At 41.1% G+C, this 13,718-nt stretch overlaps 1 protein-coding gene across 1 annotated transcript in view; it reads right to left on the bottom strand.

Moving 5' to 3' along the window:
• The window catches only part of SEC24D (SEC24 family member D), a 130,669-nt gene that overhangs the window by 28,819 nt on the left and 88,132 nt on the right, over window positions 1–13,718 (bottom strand). The gene's annotated exons all lie outside the window — the stretch shown is intronic.

Raw genomic sequence — 13,718 nt, 5'->3', positions numbered from 1 at the left:
GGAGGGAAAGTACAAGAGAGGAAGACCTTTCATGAGATGGATTGGCTCAGTGACTGGGGTAATGAGGGTAGGTGTGTCAGAGAGATAAGGCTGGTTCAGGATAGAGCAGGGTTCAGGACTATTGTACATAGGGGTCACTATGAGTCACAAGTGATGTAACAGCTCAACAGCAATAGCATTTATCTCATTTAATTCTTACAGTAACCTCTGTGTCCTTGGACAGTCACAAGGCTCTCCATCTCATAGATGGAGAAACAGAGGCTTAGAGAAGACAAGTAATTTCCAAAATTCATGCAAGCTGTAAATGAAACAGCTGACATCTAAATGTAGGTGTAAAAACCACAATAGTTTAACATGTTACCGCAAATGACGGTAATACATTGAAAAAAAAAATGTGTTTCTAAGCATGGTCATCATTTTAAAAGTGTGTGGCAACGTGTTAAAGAACTATTATTATGTTGTTGTTAAGTGCTGTCGAGTTGTAGAAGACTCATAGCGACCCTATGAACGAAAGACCTGGACACCTGTGTAACTTTCGTCCTTTCTCCAGGTTCATAGGGTTTTCAGAGGCAAGGTATTTTGGAAGTGGATGCCACTCCTGCTTAAGTTATAGTAAAATTATTTCTTCTTTATCTTATACTATAATATTTAAGGATGAAGTGAACCTGTAATAGAAAATTAGATAATTCACGGACCATTATGCAATAAAGCGCACTAATGCTGAATTAATTTTGACTCATAGGAACCATTCATTTGCTTTCTGAGGGTGTAGCTCTTTATGGGAGGAAACTGCCTATCTTTCTTCAACGGGGCAGCTAGTGTACTTGAACCACGGACTTTTCAGTTAGAGTGCCACATGTAACATATAAAACCACCAGAAATCCTTGAAATAGGAGCTCTTAATTCAGCTCCTGAGTGAATCCAAAATTACATTTCAAGAGAGGATGCACAAGAAAGTAACAGTGGTATGGCAACAGGGATACCAGAATGACAAAGGAAAAACATGTGAATCAGATTATGAACCTTTAGATTCTTGGAATTAATCAAAGATTTCAGGCCTCACTGAAGTCAATTCAGCATTAAGAATATCTAAAATCATATTTGTGGCAAGAAGCTGTGTTGTACTGTGCTCAAAGGCACGTGCTTCGAATCCACCAGCTGTTCCACAGGAGAAGGATGGCCGATCTCCCTCAGTGCAATTAACCACCTCTGAAAACCTGCTGGAGGGTCAGCTGTGGGTCAGTTCCTACTCACTGGTACTCACCACCACCACCACCACCATTATCATCATCATCATTATTTAAGGAATTAAGAAGTAACCTACCAAGAAAGAGTGACTGAAATGAAATATAATTCACTCTATCAGCCTGTTCCCCCAAATCTTTTTCCAACCCACTCTATATACTGTTGTTAGAGCACATTTACAAAGGACAGCTGTTCTGACCATGTGGTTTTTCTCCTCAAGAATCCAACAGACATGCTATCACAAGGTGAGGTCCAGGTGTCTTCATTGGCATGGGAGCAGAGGAGGAAGAAGGGAGGTGAGCTGTTCAATATTTAAGCCGTGCCGTTCCATGCAAAGCCCTTTACAGAGGTTTTTATACTTAACCCTAGAAGCAGACAATATCATCTGTATTTTAAGGATGAGAAAATTGAGGCTCAGATCACAAATGTGCCTGGGTCACACAGCCAATAAATATTAGCTGTGAAGTTCAGTCTAAATCTATTTTTCCAATTTAATGTCTAACATTTCCTTAATCTGACATTCCTTGGACTAGAAGCTGCGGTCAAATATTTATTTTATTGGAATATGCCAAGTGTTTTGTGTGCACAAATCTCCATATTTTTGTATATTTTGTTCCTTCACCTGCAATTTATTTCTCTTTACTCCAGTTGGAGCTTTTAGTTTGCAGTGGCTGGGTTCAGTGACACACTGGTCCCTGGGGAAGTGGTATGAAGTTTTGTAATAGTAAGGTATTTAGGTTCGTGAATAACTTCCTTATAAAAAAGGCAAGGGGGGGGGTGAGGCAGCACAGGGTGATCAAGTCAACAGAAAACATATAGCACAAAAGTTAAAGATACAATTTCTTAATTTATTCATTTGTTGATGCATAATTTGGGCTGTTTACATTTTCTTGCTATTGTGAATAACGCTGCTATAATGCTGTGTACAGATCTCTGTTTCTATCTCAGTTCTGTTTTCCTTGGGGTATATTTCTAGCAGTGGAATAGTGGAGTCATATGGAATTTCCATGTTCAGCTTTTTGAGGAAATGTGGGTGACTGTACTATTTTACAATCCTACCAGCAGTGTGAAGACTATGAGTCGTGCTCGACTTGATGGCAATCAACAACAACAATCAGCAGCAGTGTATGAGAGTTCCAGTCTCTCCACAGCTTCTCCAGTATTTACTTTTTGCTTGCTGTTCTGTTAAACTTTGCCACTGCTACTGGGGTAAGATGGTAGCACATTATTGTTTTGAATCTCTCTTACTGCCAGTGATTTTGAGCATTTATTCATGGGTCTGTCGGCCATCCGAATGTTTTCCTCTGTGAAGTCTTTCCTGTTTTGTAATTGCGTTATCAGTCTTTTTCTTGTGGAGGCTCCGTAGGATTCTGTAAACTTTCATTATGAGACTTATATCTGAAATGGTATTGCCACATGTTCTTTTCTTCAGTCAGTAGGTTTTCTTTTCACCTATTGGAAAATGTTTTTGATGCACACAGGGACTTGATCTTTACAAGATCTTATTTACCGATGTGATCCTTTCCTGTTTGTGAATTTCTGGCAGTTCTGTCAGCCAAGCTATGCCATTGGCAAGGCTCCTAAGTTTGGTGCCATTATGTTTCTTATGATCTTTATCATTTGGGGCTTTACCTCTATATCTCTGATCCACCTTGAGTTGATTTTTGTGTATTGAGAATACCAAGGAATAACCGTTCCTAACAACATGCCCGAAGTATGTAAGATGCTAGGAGAGGCTATTCCTTGTAGAGGGACATCATGCTTCAGAGGAGGAGGCATGGTGAAGGAGAGAAAGACTCTCAGCCAGGTGGACTGACACAGTGACAGCACAATACGGTCAAGTGTGTCGGAGATTGTGAGGATGGCACAGGATAGGACAGCGTTCAGACCTGCTGTTCATAGAATTGCTGAGTCATACTCACCTCCAGGATGGCATCTAACAACAATTACTTTGTAGCTTAGGTCTGCAAATCTTATTAGTGCAGCACAATGATGGTACTCCTTCCAGTATCGTTTGGTGAATGTTACTGCTGTCGTTGTTAGGTGTTGTTGAATTAGGTACAACTCATAGCAACCCTATTGACAATCAATCTGAACACTGTATTACCCCGTGCCATCCTCACAATCTCTGGCACATTCAAGCTCACTGCTGCAGTCACTGTGCCAATCCACTTGGCTGAGGGCCTTCCTCTATTACACCACCCCTTCATCTCCCAAGCATGATGTCCTTCTCCAAGGAACATGCCTTGAAGGAGTACTCTGGTTGCACCTTCTCTAAGATGTATCTCATTCATTGGACAAATTTCATTTGTTCTTTTGGTAGTCCACAGGATCTTCAGCACATTTTCCCAACACCACAACTGAAAAGCATCAATTCTTCTGTCATCCTTAGCTCTCGGATGCATCATAGTGAATGACTGAAAAGACCATGGTATGAATCAGGTGTGCACTTTTGTCCTCAAAGTGACTTTGATGAGTAGGAACTTTTGTGGGTTCCCCCGCCTCATTTTTTTTACCTTTTATTCATTAGTGGCTCTGTGGAAAAAAGATGAAGCAGTTCCCTCTTTAGTATTTACAACCTTAGGAAACAGACTGTCTCCACAAGTTGGAAAGGACTCAATGGATACGAGTTAGGCTTGAGTATGGCAGAGATTTAGATATTGTGGTGGTGTTGAGTACCAGTAAGTTGGAACTGACCCATCGCTGACCCTCCAGCATGTTTTCAGAGGCAGTCAATCGCACGGGAGGAGACTGTCCATCCTTCTCCCATGCAACAGCTGGTGGATTTGAACTGCATTCCTTTGAAATTGCAGCACAGCTTCTTACCACTAGGCCACCCTCTCCATTAGTAAAAATCAACCAGTAGAAGCCATTTCTCACCAACTGTTTGCTAAACAATCATGCCAAACTGTGCTTTATCTAGTATCATGCTAGAAGCAATGGCTACCTTGGAAAACTGATCAAGATGGCATGTACCCAAAGTTCAGTTGTGAGTGTCATATTTTAAAAGAGAGAAGTACTGAAATATTATGTGGGAGAAAAGCCAGACTACTAGATACTGTGGACACGAAAGCATTTATAGCTGAGAAAAAAAATTTATAGCTGTACCAAAGCGATTGGGTGATTGTTATAAGAACTCTGGAGAAACACATAAGAAACACAGAAGAACTTGGCACACAGCCCTTGTATGTTTGATTAGCAATGATTTTTGCTAGTTTTTAATCTATCTTGTTTGTTTCAAGAAGTTTACTACTACTAATTATAGAACAGACTTTATTGTGCATCAATCTGATAAAAGTAGTGCTATAATTCAAATGAGGGAGTCCAGTTCTAAAATGTTTTCATTTGGATACACAATAAGAAGAGTTTCACTTTGATGTTCTTTCAGCTTCTACTCCCTGCCTGCATCTCTGACCTTCTGTGTAGAATACCCTATTGATTTGGTTCCACAGACACAGCAGTGGCTTTCCAAAGTTGCTGCACGCCCGTGCTCCTTTCTGAAATATAAGCACTGAGCATTCTACTATGCTTTGTCTTACAGAGTTACATGTCTTTCACCATATTGTAAGCCACTAAAAAGCACGGGCAGGAGTTCCTACACTGCCTTTGAAAAGATTAGTGCTGGGTTAAAAAAAAAATCATCGACCCTCATTTGTCCACTTGGAGCTGACCCTCCAGTGGGTTTCCAGAGTAAATTGTAAATTTCCTCTTATAAATTGCAAGAGGACACCGCCCATGTTTCTCTCAAAGAGCAGATTGTGGAGTCAAACTCCAAAAGTAAGGGTAAGCAGCACAACTTTTTACCCACTGAGCCACCAGAGCTCCCTCTGCTGTTGTTAGGTGCCATCATTTTACCCAAGTTATGGCCACTCTTGTGCCCAAGAGAATGAAATGACGCCTGGCTCTACATCGTCCCATGATTAACTGCAGATGAATCTTTGTGAGCCACAGGGTTTTCATAAACAGACTGTCAGGTCTTCTTCCTGGGACATCTTATTCTAGAGGCTCCTTTCAAACTCATTCTGCATCATAACACAAAACCTTCTAATGACAGACAGCTGCTGGCTATACATGACGTGCACTGGCCGAGACCAGAATCTAGGATCCCACATGGACGATGAAACTTCTACCAATGACCGTCTCCTTTTAGGCACTTAAATTCTTATGGATTAAAAGAATAAGGGAATGAATTACAAGGCCTCTTGAATATTTTAGCCAAGCTATATGCTATGATATAATAACAGTATAACCCATGGTCAAAAAGTTCTGGATTGAATTTGTAGCATCTTCTTGTTAGGTGCTTTCCGGTTGCATATGACTACCAGCAACTCTCTGAACAACAGAACCGGGTGCTGTCCTATCCTGTGCCATCCTCATCATTTCTGATACACTTGAGCCCACTGCAGCAATCACTACGCCAAACCAACTAGTTGAAGATCTTCCTTTCTTTTTCCAGCCTCAACCATGATATCTCTCTGCAAGGAATATCTCTCCTAGCAACATGCCCAAAGTATATGAGACGAGGCTTTGTCATTTTCTCATCCAAGAAGCAAAGTAGTATATTGCCAAGTGGAAAATAAACAATTGAAATGATCTTTGCTCCTGGCAGTTTGCAGTGGGGCCTGAGAACAACACAGCTCCAAGTATGGAGTAGCAGAGATGAGCCGCCAGAGGGCAGCAGAGGGCTATGCTGCATGTGAAGTCGGACAGCAAGGGTGTGGGGAGGGGCACTTACAGCCTCCACGCCACAGGGCTCCGTGGATGGCCAGTTGGTCCAACTGACCACAGGGAAGAGTCTGTTGGTAGATGCCATCAAGTCAACTATGAATCATAGCAAGCTCATGAACAATGGATCTGAACCTTGCTGTATCTTGTACCATCATCATCTCAGATATAACTAGAACCTGCTGTTAAAGTCACTGCATCAATCCATCTGACTGAAGGTCTTTTTTTTTTTTAACTGACCTTCCATCTTTCCAAGCAGGATGTCCTTTTCCAAAGACTAGTGCCTCCTAACAACCTACCCAAAATACATAAAATGAAGCTTCGCCATCCTTGCCTCCCAGGAGTGCCCTGGCTGCACTTTTTCCAGAATATATTTGAGTGTTTTTGGCAGTCCATAAGATGTTCAGTACTCTTCTAGGTACATCACAACTCAACTGAATCTATTCTTCTGTCAACCTTCAGAACAAAACAAGTAATGACAAGCTCATAGCTTGACTCAGGCACTTAAACGGACATCATTGCTTCTTAATACCTCAGAGTTCCCTGGCAGCATATTTACCCAATGCAATGCAGCTTTTGATTTCGTTTTCCCTCCTCCTCTCCATTTTTAATCATTTGCATACAATAATTCATATTGTTTCATTAATATATATTGTGTTTCATAGAATGTTTCATATACACTGTATTTTATAATTCATTACTACTGATTTATGTCTATTATCACTCTATCTTTTCCTATCTTTTCAATCATTGAATCTTTCCTGTTCATTCAGTCCTGCCCCTGATCATTAACCTCTGCTATCCTAGTGACAATCTTCCTCTTTTCTGCTCCCTGTTCTGCTTTTCCCCTTTTGAACACTTAAACATATTTAGCTCCTATTTCCACAATAGTGGTCATATGTCCTATTGGCCTTTATGTGACTGAGTGCAATGTTCTCTAGAGTCTCCCATGTTATACAGTATTTTACGAAATCATTGTTCCTTAGTGGTACATAGTATTCCAATGTGTGAAGGTACCATGATTTCTCCATCCATCTGCTTGTTGATGAGCATTTGGGCTGTTTCTGTTTTCTTGTAATTGTGAACAATGCTGCTGTGAGCATAGGTGTCCGTATCTCCATTTGTGACTCAGTTCTGACTTCCGTGGGATAGATTCCTAGTCGTGGAACAGCAGGGTCATAAAGGACTTCTATATTCATCTCTTTGGGGAAACATCAAACTGCCTTCTTTAGCTGTGATACCATTTTATAGTCCCATCAACAGTGTATAAGAGAACCAATCTCTTGGTTCTCCAGGGGGGGTGTCTTTCTTTTTTCAAGTCTGTTACGGTCTGCCTTACGTATGTTGCAGGTCTATCATTTGGTACATAGATATTGACTAAGATTATGTCCTCATGTTCTATTGTGCCTTTAATCATTATGTAGTGTCTGTCTTTGTTTTTAATGGTAGATTTTGCCCTTACAACATCAGTGTCATCAGGGATTAGTATTGTCACTCCTGCTTTTTTTGTGGTCAATTGGTTGTATATTTTCCCTCACTCTTTGATTTTTAGTCTTTTTCGTCATTTCTTAGATTTGCCTCTTAAAGGCAAGATATTGACGGGCTTTGGGTTTTTAATCCATTATAGCACTCTTTTTATCTTAATCGGTCCATTTAATCCATTCACATTGAGTGTGGTTATTGACAGGCCAGGTTTTATCATTGTTATTTTGCTATGTTCCTTTTTCTCATGTTGGTTAGTTTGATCCATCCACTTTCCTTTGCTATCTCTGTGTGAAGGAATTTTCTTAGCATTTCTTATAGAGTTGGCCTTGTTTTTGCAAATTTCTTAAGTTTCTGCTTTTCTCAAAATAATTTACCTTCATATTTGATGGACAGCTTTGCAGAGGATAGGCCCTCAACTGGCAAGTTTTCCTTTAGCCTTCTGGATATGCCATCCTCTGTACATGCTGTCCCATTGCCTTCTTTCTCACATGGTTTCTGCTGAGAAGTCAGAGCTTAATCTAATTGGTTTTCCTTGGTAGGTGACTCTCTTTTTCTTGCACTGCTTTTACCATTTTATTCTTTTATTTTAGATAATCTGACTGTGAATTGATGTATTTTTTTGGGGGTCTAGTCTGTTTGGAGTTCTTCGATACTGGGAAAGTTTTCTTCTAGTACCTCTTCCACAATTTTCTCAGTGCTTTTTTCTTCTGTTTCTCCTTTTCTAAAATTCCATGCACACACATGTTAGTTTGTTCGATGTCATTCTACAACATTCTTAAATTTTCTTCATTTTCCTTTTGTTTTCTGTTTTTAGTAAGTCCTCATTGAGGTTCATCTATTTCACTGAGTCTCTGTCCCATATTGTCCATCCTGCTTTCTTGTCCCTATACCATACTGAAGATTTCTGCAATATTGGCCTTGTTATTCCAATTTTCATTTTCATGTTTTTCTATTGTTCTTGGTACCATGGTGGTTGTATCCTTTAATGATTTAATTTCTCTCTTTTGACTCATAGCTGATCCTCCAGCAAGTTTTCAGAGGCAGTAAATCATATGGAAGGAGACTGTCCATCCTCCTATGGAGCAGATGGTGGATTCAAACCACATGCCTTTGGGATTGCTGCACAGCTTACCTATCACTTACCAGATAGCCTGTCTTATATTGACTTTTTAAAAGGAATATATTTCTTTACTAATGCTTTACTTTCTAACTTCTCTCATTTGTAACTTCTTCAGTATCAACTCTTGCAACTCCATAGAAGTGTATTCCTTCTACCTGTTTGTCTCCAGGGAACTCTTTGGGTTCTTGATCTGGTCAGCTTTTTTAGAAGATGGTTTGTTTTTTTTTTCACAATGTTTGAAAGTGATGTTTCCTTAACCCTAAGTTGGTTTCTTCTTAGTGTGTATGAAATAGTTTCTGTAGTGCTGATATGAATTTAATTTCCAGCTCCTTATTTTTATGTTACCAGTTTCTTGAGTGCAATTTTCTCAAAAGTTCTCAGCTGTAGCAGCAGGGCCCTATGAGCTTCGGTGGAAGACCTGCTACTGGCATGTTCTTGGGCAAGGGTGGGAAATACAGGCTCAACAGCAACAACTCGCTTGTAGGAGCAGGTGGCCAGTGGCCACCTGATTCCTCAACCTGGGGGTGGGTTCGTCGTCAGCAGCAGCAGCAGCAGCAGCAGCAGCGAAAGCCCATGGGTATCAGCTGGAGGTCCGAGGTCAACTGGCCCCAGGAGTGGCAGTAGTGACCTCTAGGCTTCGGCCCGAAACCTATGACCCACTTCCTCCTGGGCAGGGACTAGAAAAGAAGACTTAGTAGCAATACCAGCTGGCTGGCTTCGGGGCAGGGAGCCTGTGGCCTATATGTTCCAACCATAGTAGGAGTGATCTATAGACTGGGACTGGAAGTGCAGGGAACAAAGGTAGCAGTGGCCCACTGGCTCCGGTCAGAGAGGCCTTTAACCTGCACCTTCCTGGGCCAGGACAGGGAGAGCAGGCTCAGCAGCAAAGGCAGCAGGCTGTCTTCAAGGCCCTCATCTTTTGATTCCTTGACTGCTGGTGCCCAGGGTGTTGACTGTGGATGCAAGCAAGATGAAACAGTTGTCAACTTCAACCTTCTTTCCATTCTCATGATGTTGGTTATTGGCCCAGTAGTGAGGATGTCTGTCTTTTTGATGTTGAGATGTAACCTATACTGAAGGCAATATAGGCCTCTGATTTCCTCCAGCAAGTCCTCTTCCAGACCTCTTTGGTTCTGGCAAGCAAAGTTGTGCCATTTGCATAATACAGGTTGTTGATGAGTCTTCCTCCAATCCTGATCCCACATTTCTTCTTCACAGAGTCAGTCTCTTAAATGACTTCCTTGGCATGTTGCTGTTGTTATGTGTCATCAGACTGACTCTGACTCATAGTGACCCTAGGCACATAGCTCTGAACACTGCTCTATCCTGAGCTAATCTCACTGTCTCTGACACACCGACCCTCACTTCCCCAGTTACTGTGTCAAGCCATTCCATCCGAGTTCTTCCTGTCTTACGCTGTTCCTCGACCCTTCCAAGAATGGTATCCTTCTTCAAAGACTGATCCCTCCCGGCTATATGCCCACAGTATGTAAGATGGAGTCTCATACAGCTCTTCTGCACACCTTTTGTGTTTTTAAAAGATGTAACATTCCCTTAACTCTATTCAGACAACAGCTTCTTGGTCTAAGTATACTTTTTACATGAGCACAATTAAGTGTTCTGGGATTCCCATTATTCTCAATGTCAGCCCAAAGGTGACATAATCCACACAGTCAAAAGGCTTTGCATGGGCAATAAAATACAAATACATATCTTTATAGAATTCTTTACTTTCAGCAGTGATATCCCTGGTGCCACAATCTCTTCTAAATCCAGCTTGAATTTTGGGAATTTTTCTGTGGATGTACTGTTGTAGCCATTTTTTTAAAAAATTAAGATCTTCAACAAGATTTTGCTTGCATGTGATATTAATGATATTGTTTAATAATTTCCACATTCTACTAAATCACAATTTTTTGGGAAGGGGAACAAATATGGATCTCTTTCAGTCAGTTGGCTAGGTAGCTGTCTCCAGAATTTCTTGGCATAGATTGGTGAACACATGCAGGGCTGCATCTGTTTGTTAAAACAGTTCAGCTGGTATCCAATCAATTCCCGGGGCCTTATTATTTTTTTTAATTCCTTCAATGTAGCTTGAACTTTTTATTTTATTTCCTTTGGGAGGTAGGAGAATCAAAGACTAATAGCACACTAGCCTCACATGCCGAAGTGACCACTCGGGCCTGGGATATAAAGACCTGTGCACCTCTTGGGCAAGGGCTCTTTCTAGAACAGAAAAAGTGATTTCTTCTGGCACTGGAAAAAAGTGGCTTCGAAACACTATAACAAGAATCTTGCCAGGAAAATATCTACGTTAGAAACTTGAGGGCAAACTAGGAAAGGTGTAGCCAGGAAAAAAACCTCCATGCCAACAGGCATCAAGACAAAGACTGAACTTTAAATCCACTGGACAGGAAAATCCCCAAATTTGACATTTACAAAATGTAAAAAATAGTGATGTGTTGTGCTTATGAAAATAACGTAAAACAATAATGGTTGTGTGGTATGCAAAACACAATATGTGTGTTACATGCACAAAAGCTCAGTATTGTTTTACTTATTTTTCTAAAGTTGATAAACATTCATCAACCTTTGTGTGACGTCTGGTGTTGCAGAGACTCAGCATTTACTCTGCCAGCAGACATGTGTTACTAATTGGTGTTGACATTTTGCCCAAAAGTGTCATTTTATAAATATAGTTCCATATTTTAATTGGTATTAACAAGACATATTTCTTTCACAAAATCATTTCTCTTTTATACCTTCTTCTTTGTAATACAAATGCTAGTCATTAACTTTGATACTTCCAAGTTATTATATTTCATATTGGTTCCATCCCATTTGAAAATTCCATGTAAAAGGATACAGTATTCTAATACAAAATTCAAATAAAAATTAACATGCAGTCAGTGTTTCATTGACTATGAAAAGGCATTTGATTGTGTGGATCATAACAAACTGTGGCTGACTCTGAGAAGAACAGGAATACCAGAACACTTGATCGTGCTAATGCGAAACCTATACTTGGACCAAGAGGCAGTCCTCAGAATAGAGCAAGGAAACACTGCATGGTTCAAAATTAGGAAGGGCATATGCCAAGGATGTGTCCTTTCTCCATGTCTTTTCAACCTGTATACAGAACAGATTATCCGGAAGGCTGGGCTCTATGAGGAGAAATGTGGGGTCAAGATTGGTGGAAGATCTATCAACAATCTGTGATATGCAGATGACACAACCCTGCTTGCTGAAACTGAGGAGGACCTGAAGCGCTTGCTGCAGAGGGTCAAGGCCTGCAGCCTCCAATATGGATTGAGGCTCAATGTCAAGAAGACAAAGATTCTCACCACTGGGCCAATTGGCAGCATCAGGATGGATGGTGAAGAGATTGAGATTGTTCACAGCTTTAGTTTGCTTGGCTCCATAGTCAACAGCCTTAGCACCAGCAGCCAGGAAATTAAAAGACTTATTGCCATGGGAAAGTCTGCTGTTAGAGACCTCTCCAAAGTGCTGAAGAGCAATGGTGTCACTCTGGAGACTAAGGGGTGTCTGCTACAGGCCATGGTCTTTGCAATCACTTGTTAAGCATCAGAGAGCTGGACAATGACTAAGGAGGATAGAAGGAGAATTGATGCCTTTGAGCTTTGGTGCTTGAGAAGAGTATTGAGGGTTCCATGGACTGCTAGGAAAACAAACAGATTCATCCTAGAAAGTGTTAAACTGGACGGCTCCTTGGAGGCAAGGATTCTGAGCCTCCGTCTAACATACTTTGGACATGTAGTAAGGAGGGACTGGTCCTTGGAGAGGGACATCATGCTTGGGAGGGTGGAGGGACAGTGCAGGAAAGGAAGGCCCTCTATAAGGCGGATTGATTCAGTTACTGGGGTAATCTGGATGGGTGTATCAGAGCAGGTTTCAGGGCTGTTGTACACAGGGTCTCTATGAGTCACAAGTGACTCGATGGCACATAACAACAACCACAACGAGACATTAATAAACATTTTCTGGGATGAACTGGACTCTGGTTGGCAAGAACCATGACTGCTGTATCCTTCCTGGAAGACAGAACAACAACAACAACAACAAACTTGTTTCAAATAGAAGCGAAAGATGTCTGAGTTTAGTAATACAGAAGAAAAGAGAACCCTGGGGGCTCAGCCTGCAGAGAGATGTGTTGCTAATACAGAGGCGGCGCTGATCTGGTGCTTAAAATCCACCAGGAGCTCTGAAGGAGGAAGACGGGCTGTGTCCTTTTATCTGATGTATAGGCTCAGAAAACCCACTTGAGGGTTGGCTATTACCCAGTTTTGACTTGAGACAATGAGTCTGAGACTATAAAAGAAAGCATGAGTTTTAAGTTTTCCTACAGTCAAATCAATCATCACCATCAGCAACTATTGGGTCAACACTAAAAATCTTGAAAATATTTTATGATGCAAATCAACTATAAAACATGTAGATTTAACATGGGCCTTGACTTGTTTTTGAGGAACATTCTCAATGGTCTTGGATTCAATGAGAGACTGCAGATCAAATAAATCTAGGCAAAAAATCACTTCACTGGACCCAAATACTGATGTTAGACATACTTTATAGACAAGTGTTTCATAAACTCATTTCTGCACTGTTGTGTTGTTTGTTATCATTATCTCTAACATTATTTTATTTTCCAAGTTGTTGCTGCTGTTGTTGTTTTTATGTGCTGTCAAGTCACCTGCAATTCATAGCGACTCCATGTACAACAGCCCTGAAACCTGCTCTATCCTGAGCCAACCTTCTTGTCTCTGACACATCTACCCCCATTTCCCCAGCTACTGAGTCAATCCATCTCATCGAGGGTCTTCCTCCCCTGAGCTGTTCCTCCACCCTTCCAAATCTGTCTCCAAGGACTGGTCTCTCCTTGCAACATGCCCAAAGTAAGTCAGATGGCGGTCCAGAATCCTGGCCTCCAAGGAGCAGCCTGGTTTCGCCCTTTTCAGGACAAACCTGTTTGTTCTCCTCGCAGTCCATGGTGTATTCAATACTCTTCTCCAGCACCACTGCTCAAAGGCATCAATTCTCCTTCTATCATCCCTAGTCACTGTCCAGCTTTCTGATGGATGGCACATTTAAATTTAACCTCAACAAAATTTTAAAATTAATTGTA

Source organism: Elephantulus edwardii, unplaced genomic scaffold, assembly GCF_000299155.1.
Source record: "Elephantulus edwardii isolate Elephantulus edwardi_28Jun2011 unplaced genomic scaffold, EleEdw1.0 scaffold00012, whole genome shotgun sequence".
Lineage (NCBI taxonomy): Eukaryota > Metazoa > Chordata > Mammalia > Macroscelidea > Macroscelididae > Elephantulus > Elephantulus edwardii.
This window is presented reverse-complemented; position numbering and strand designations above follow the sequence as displayed.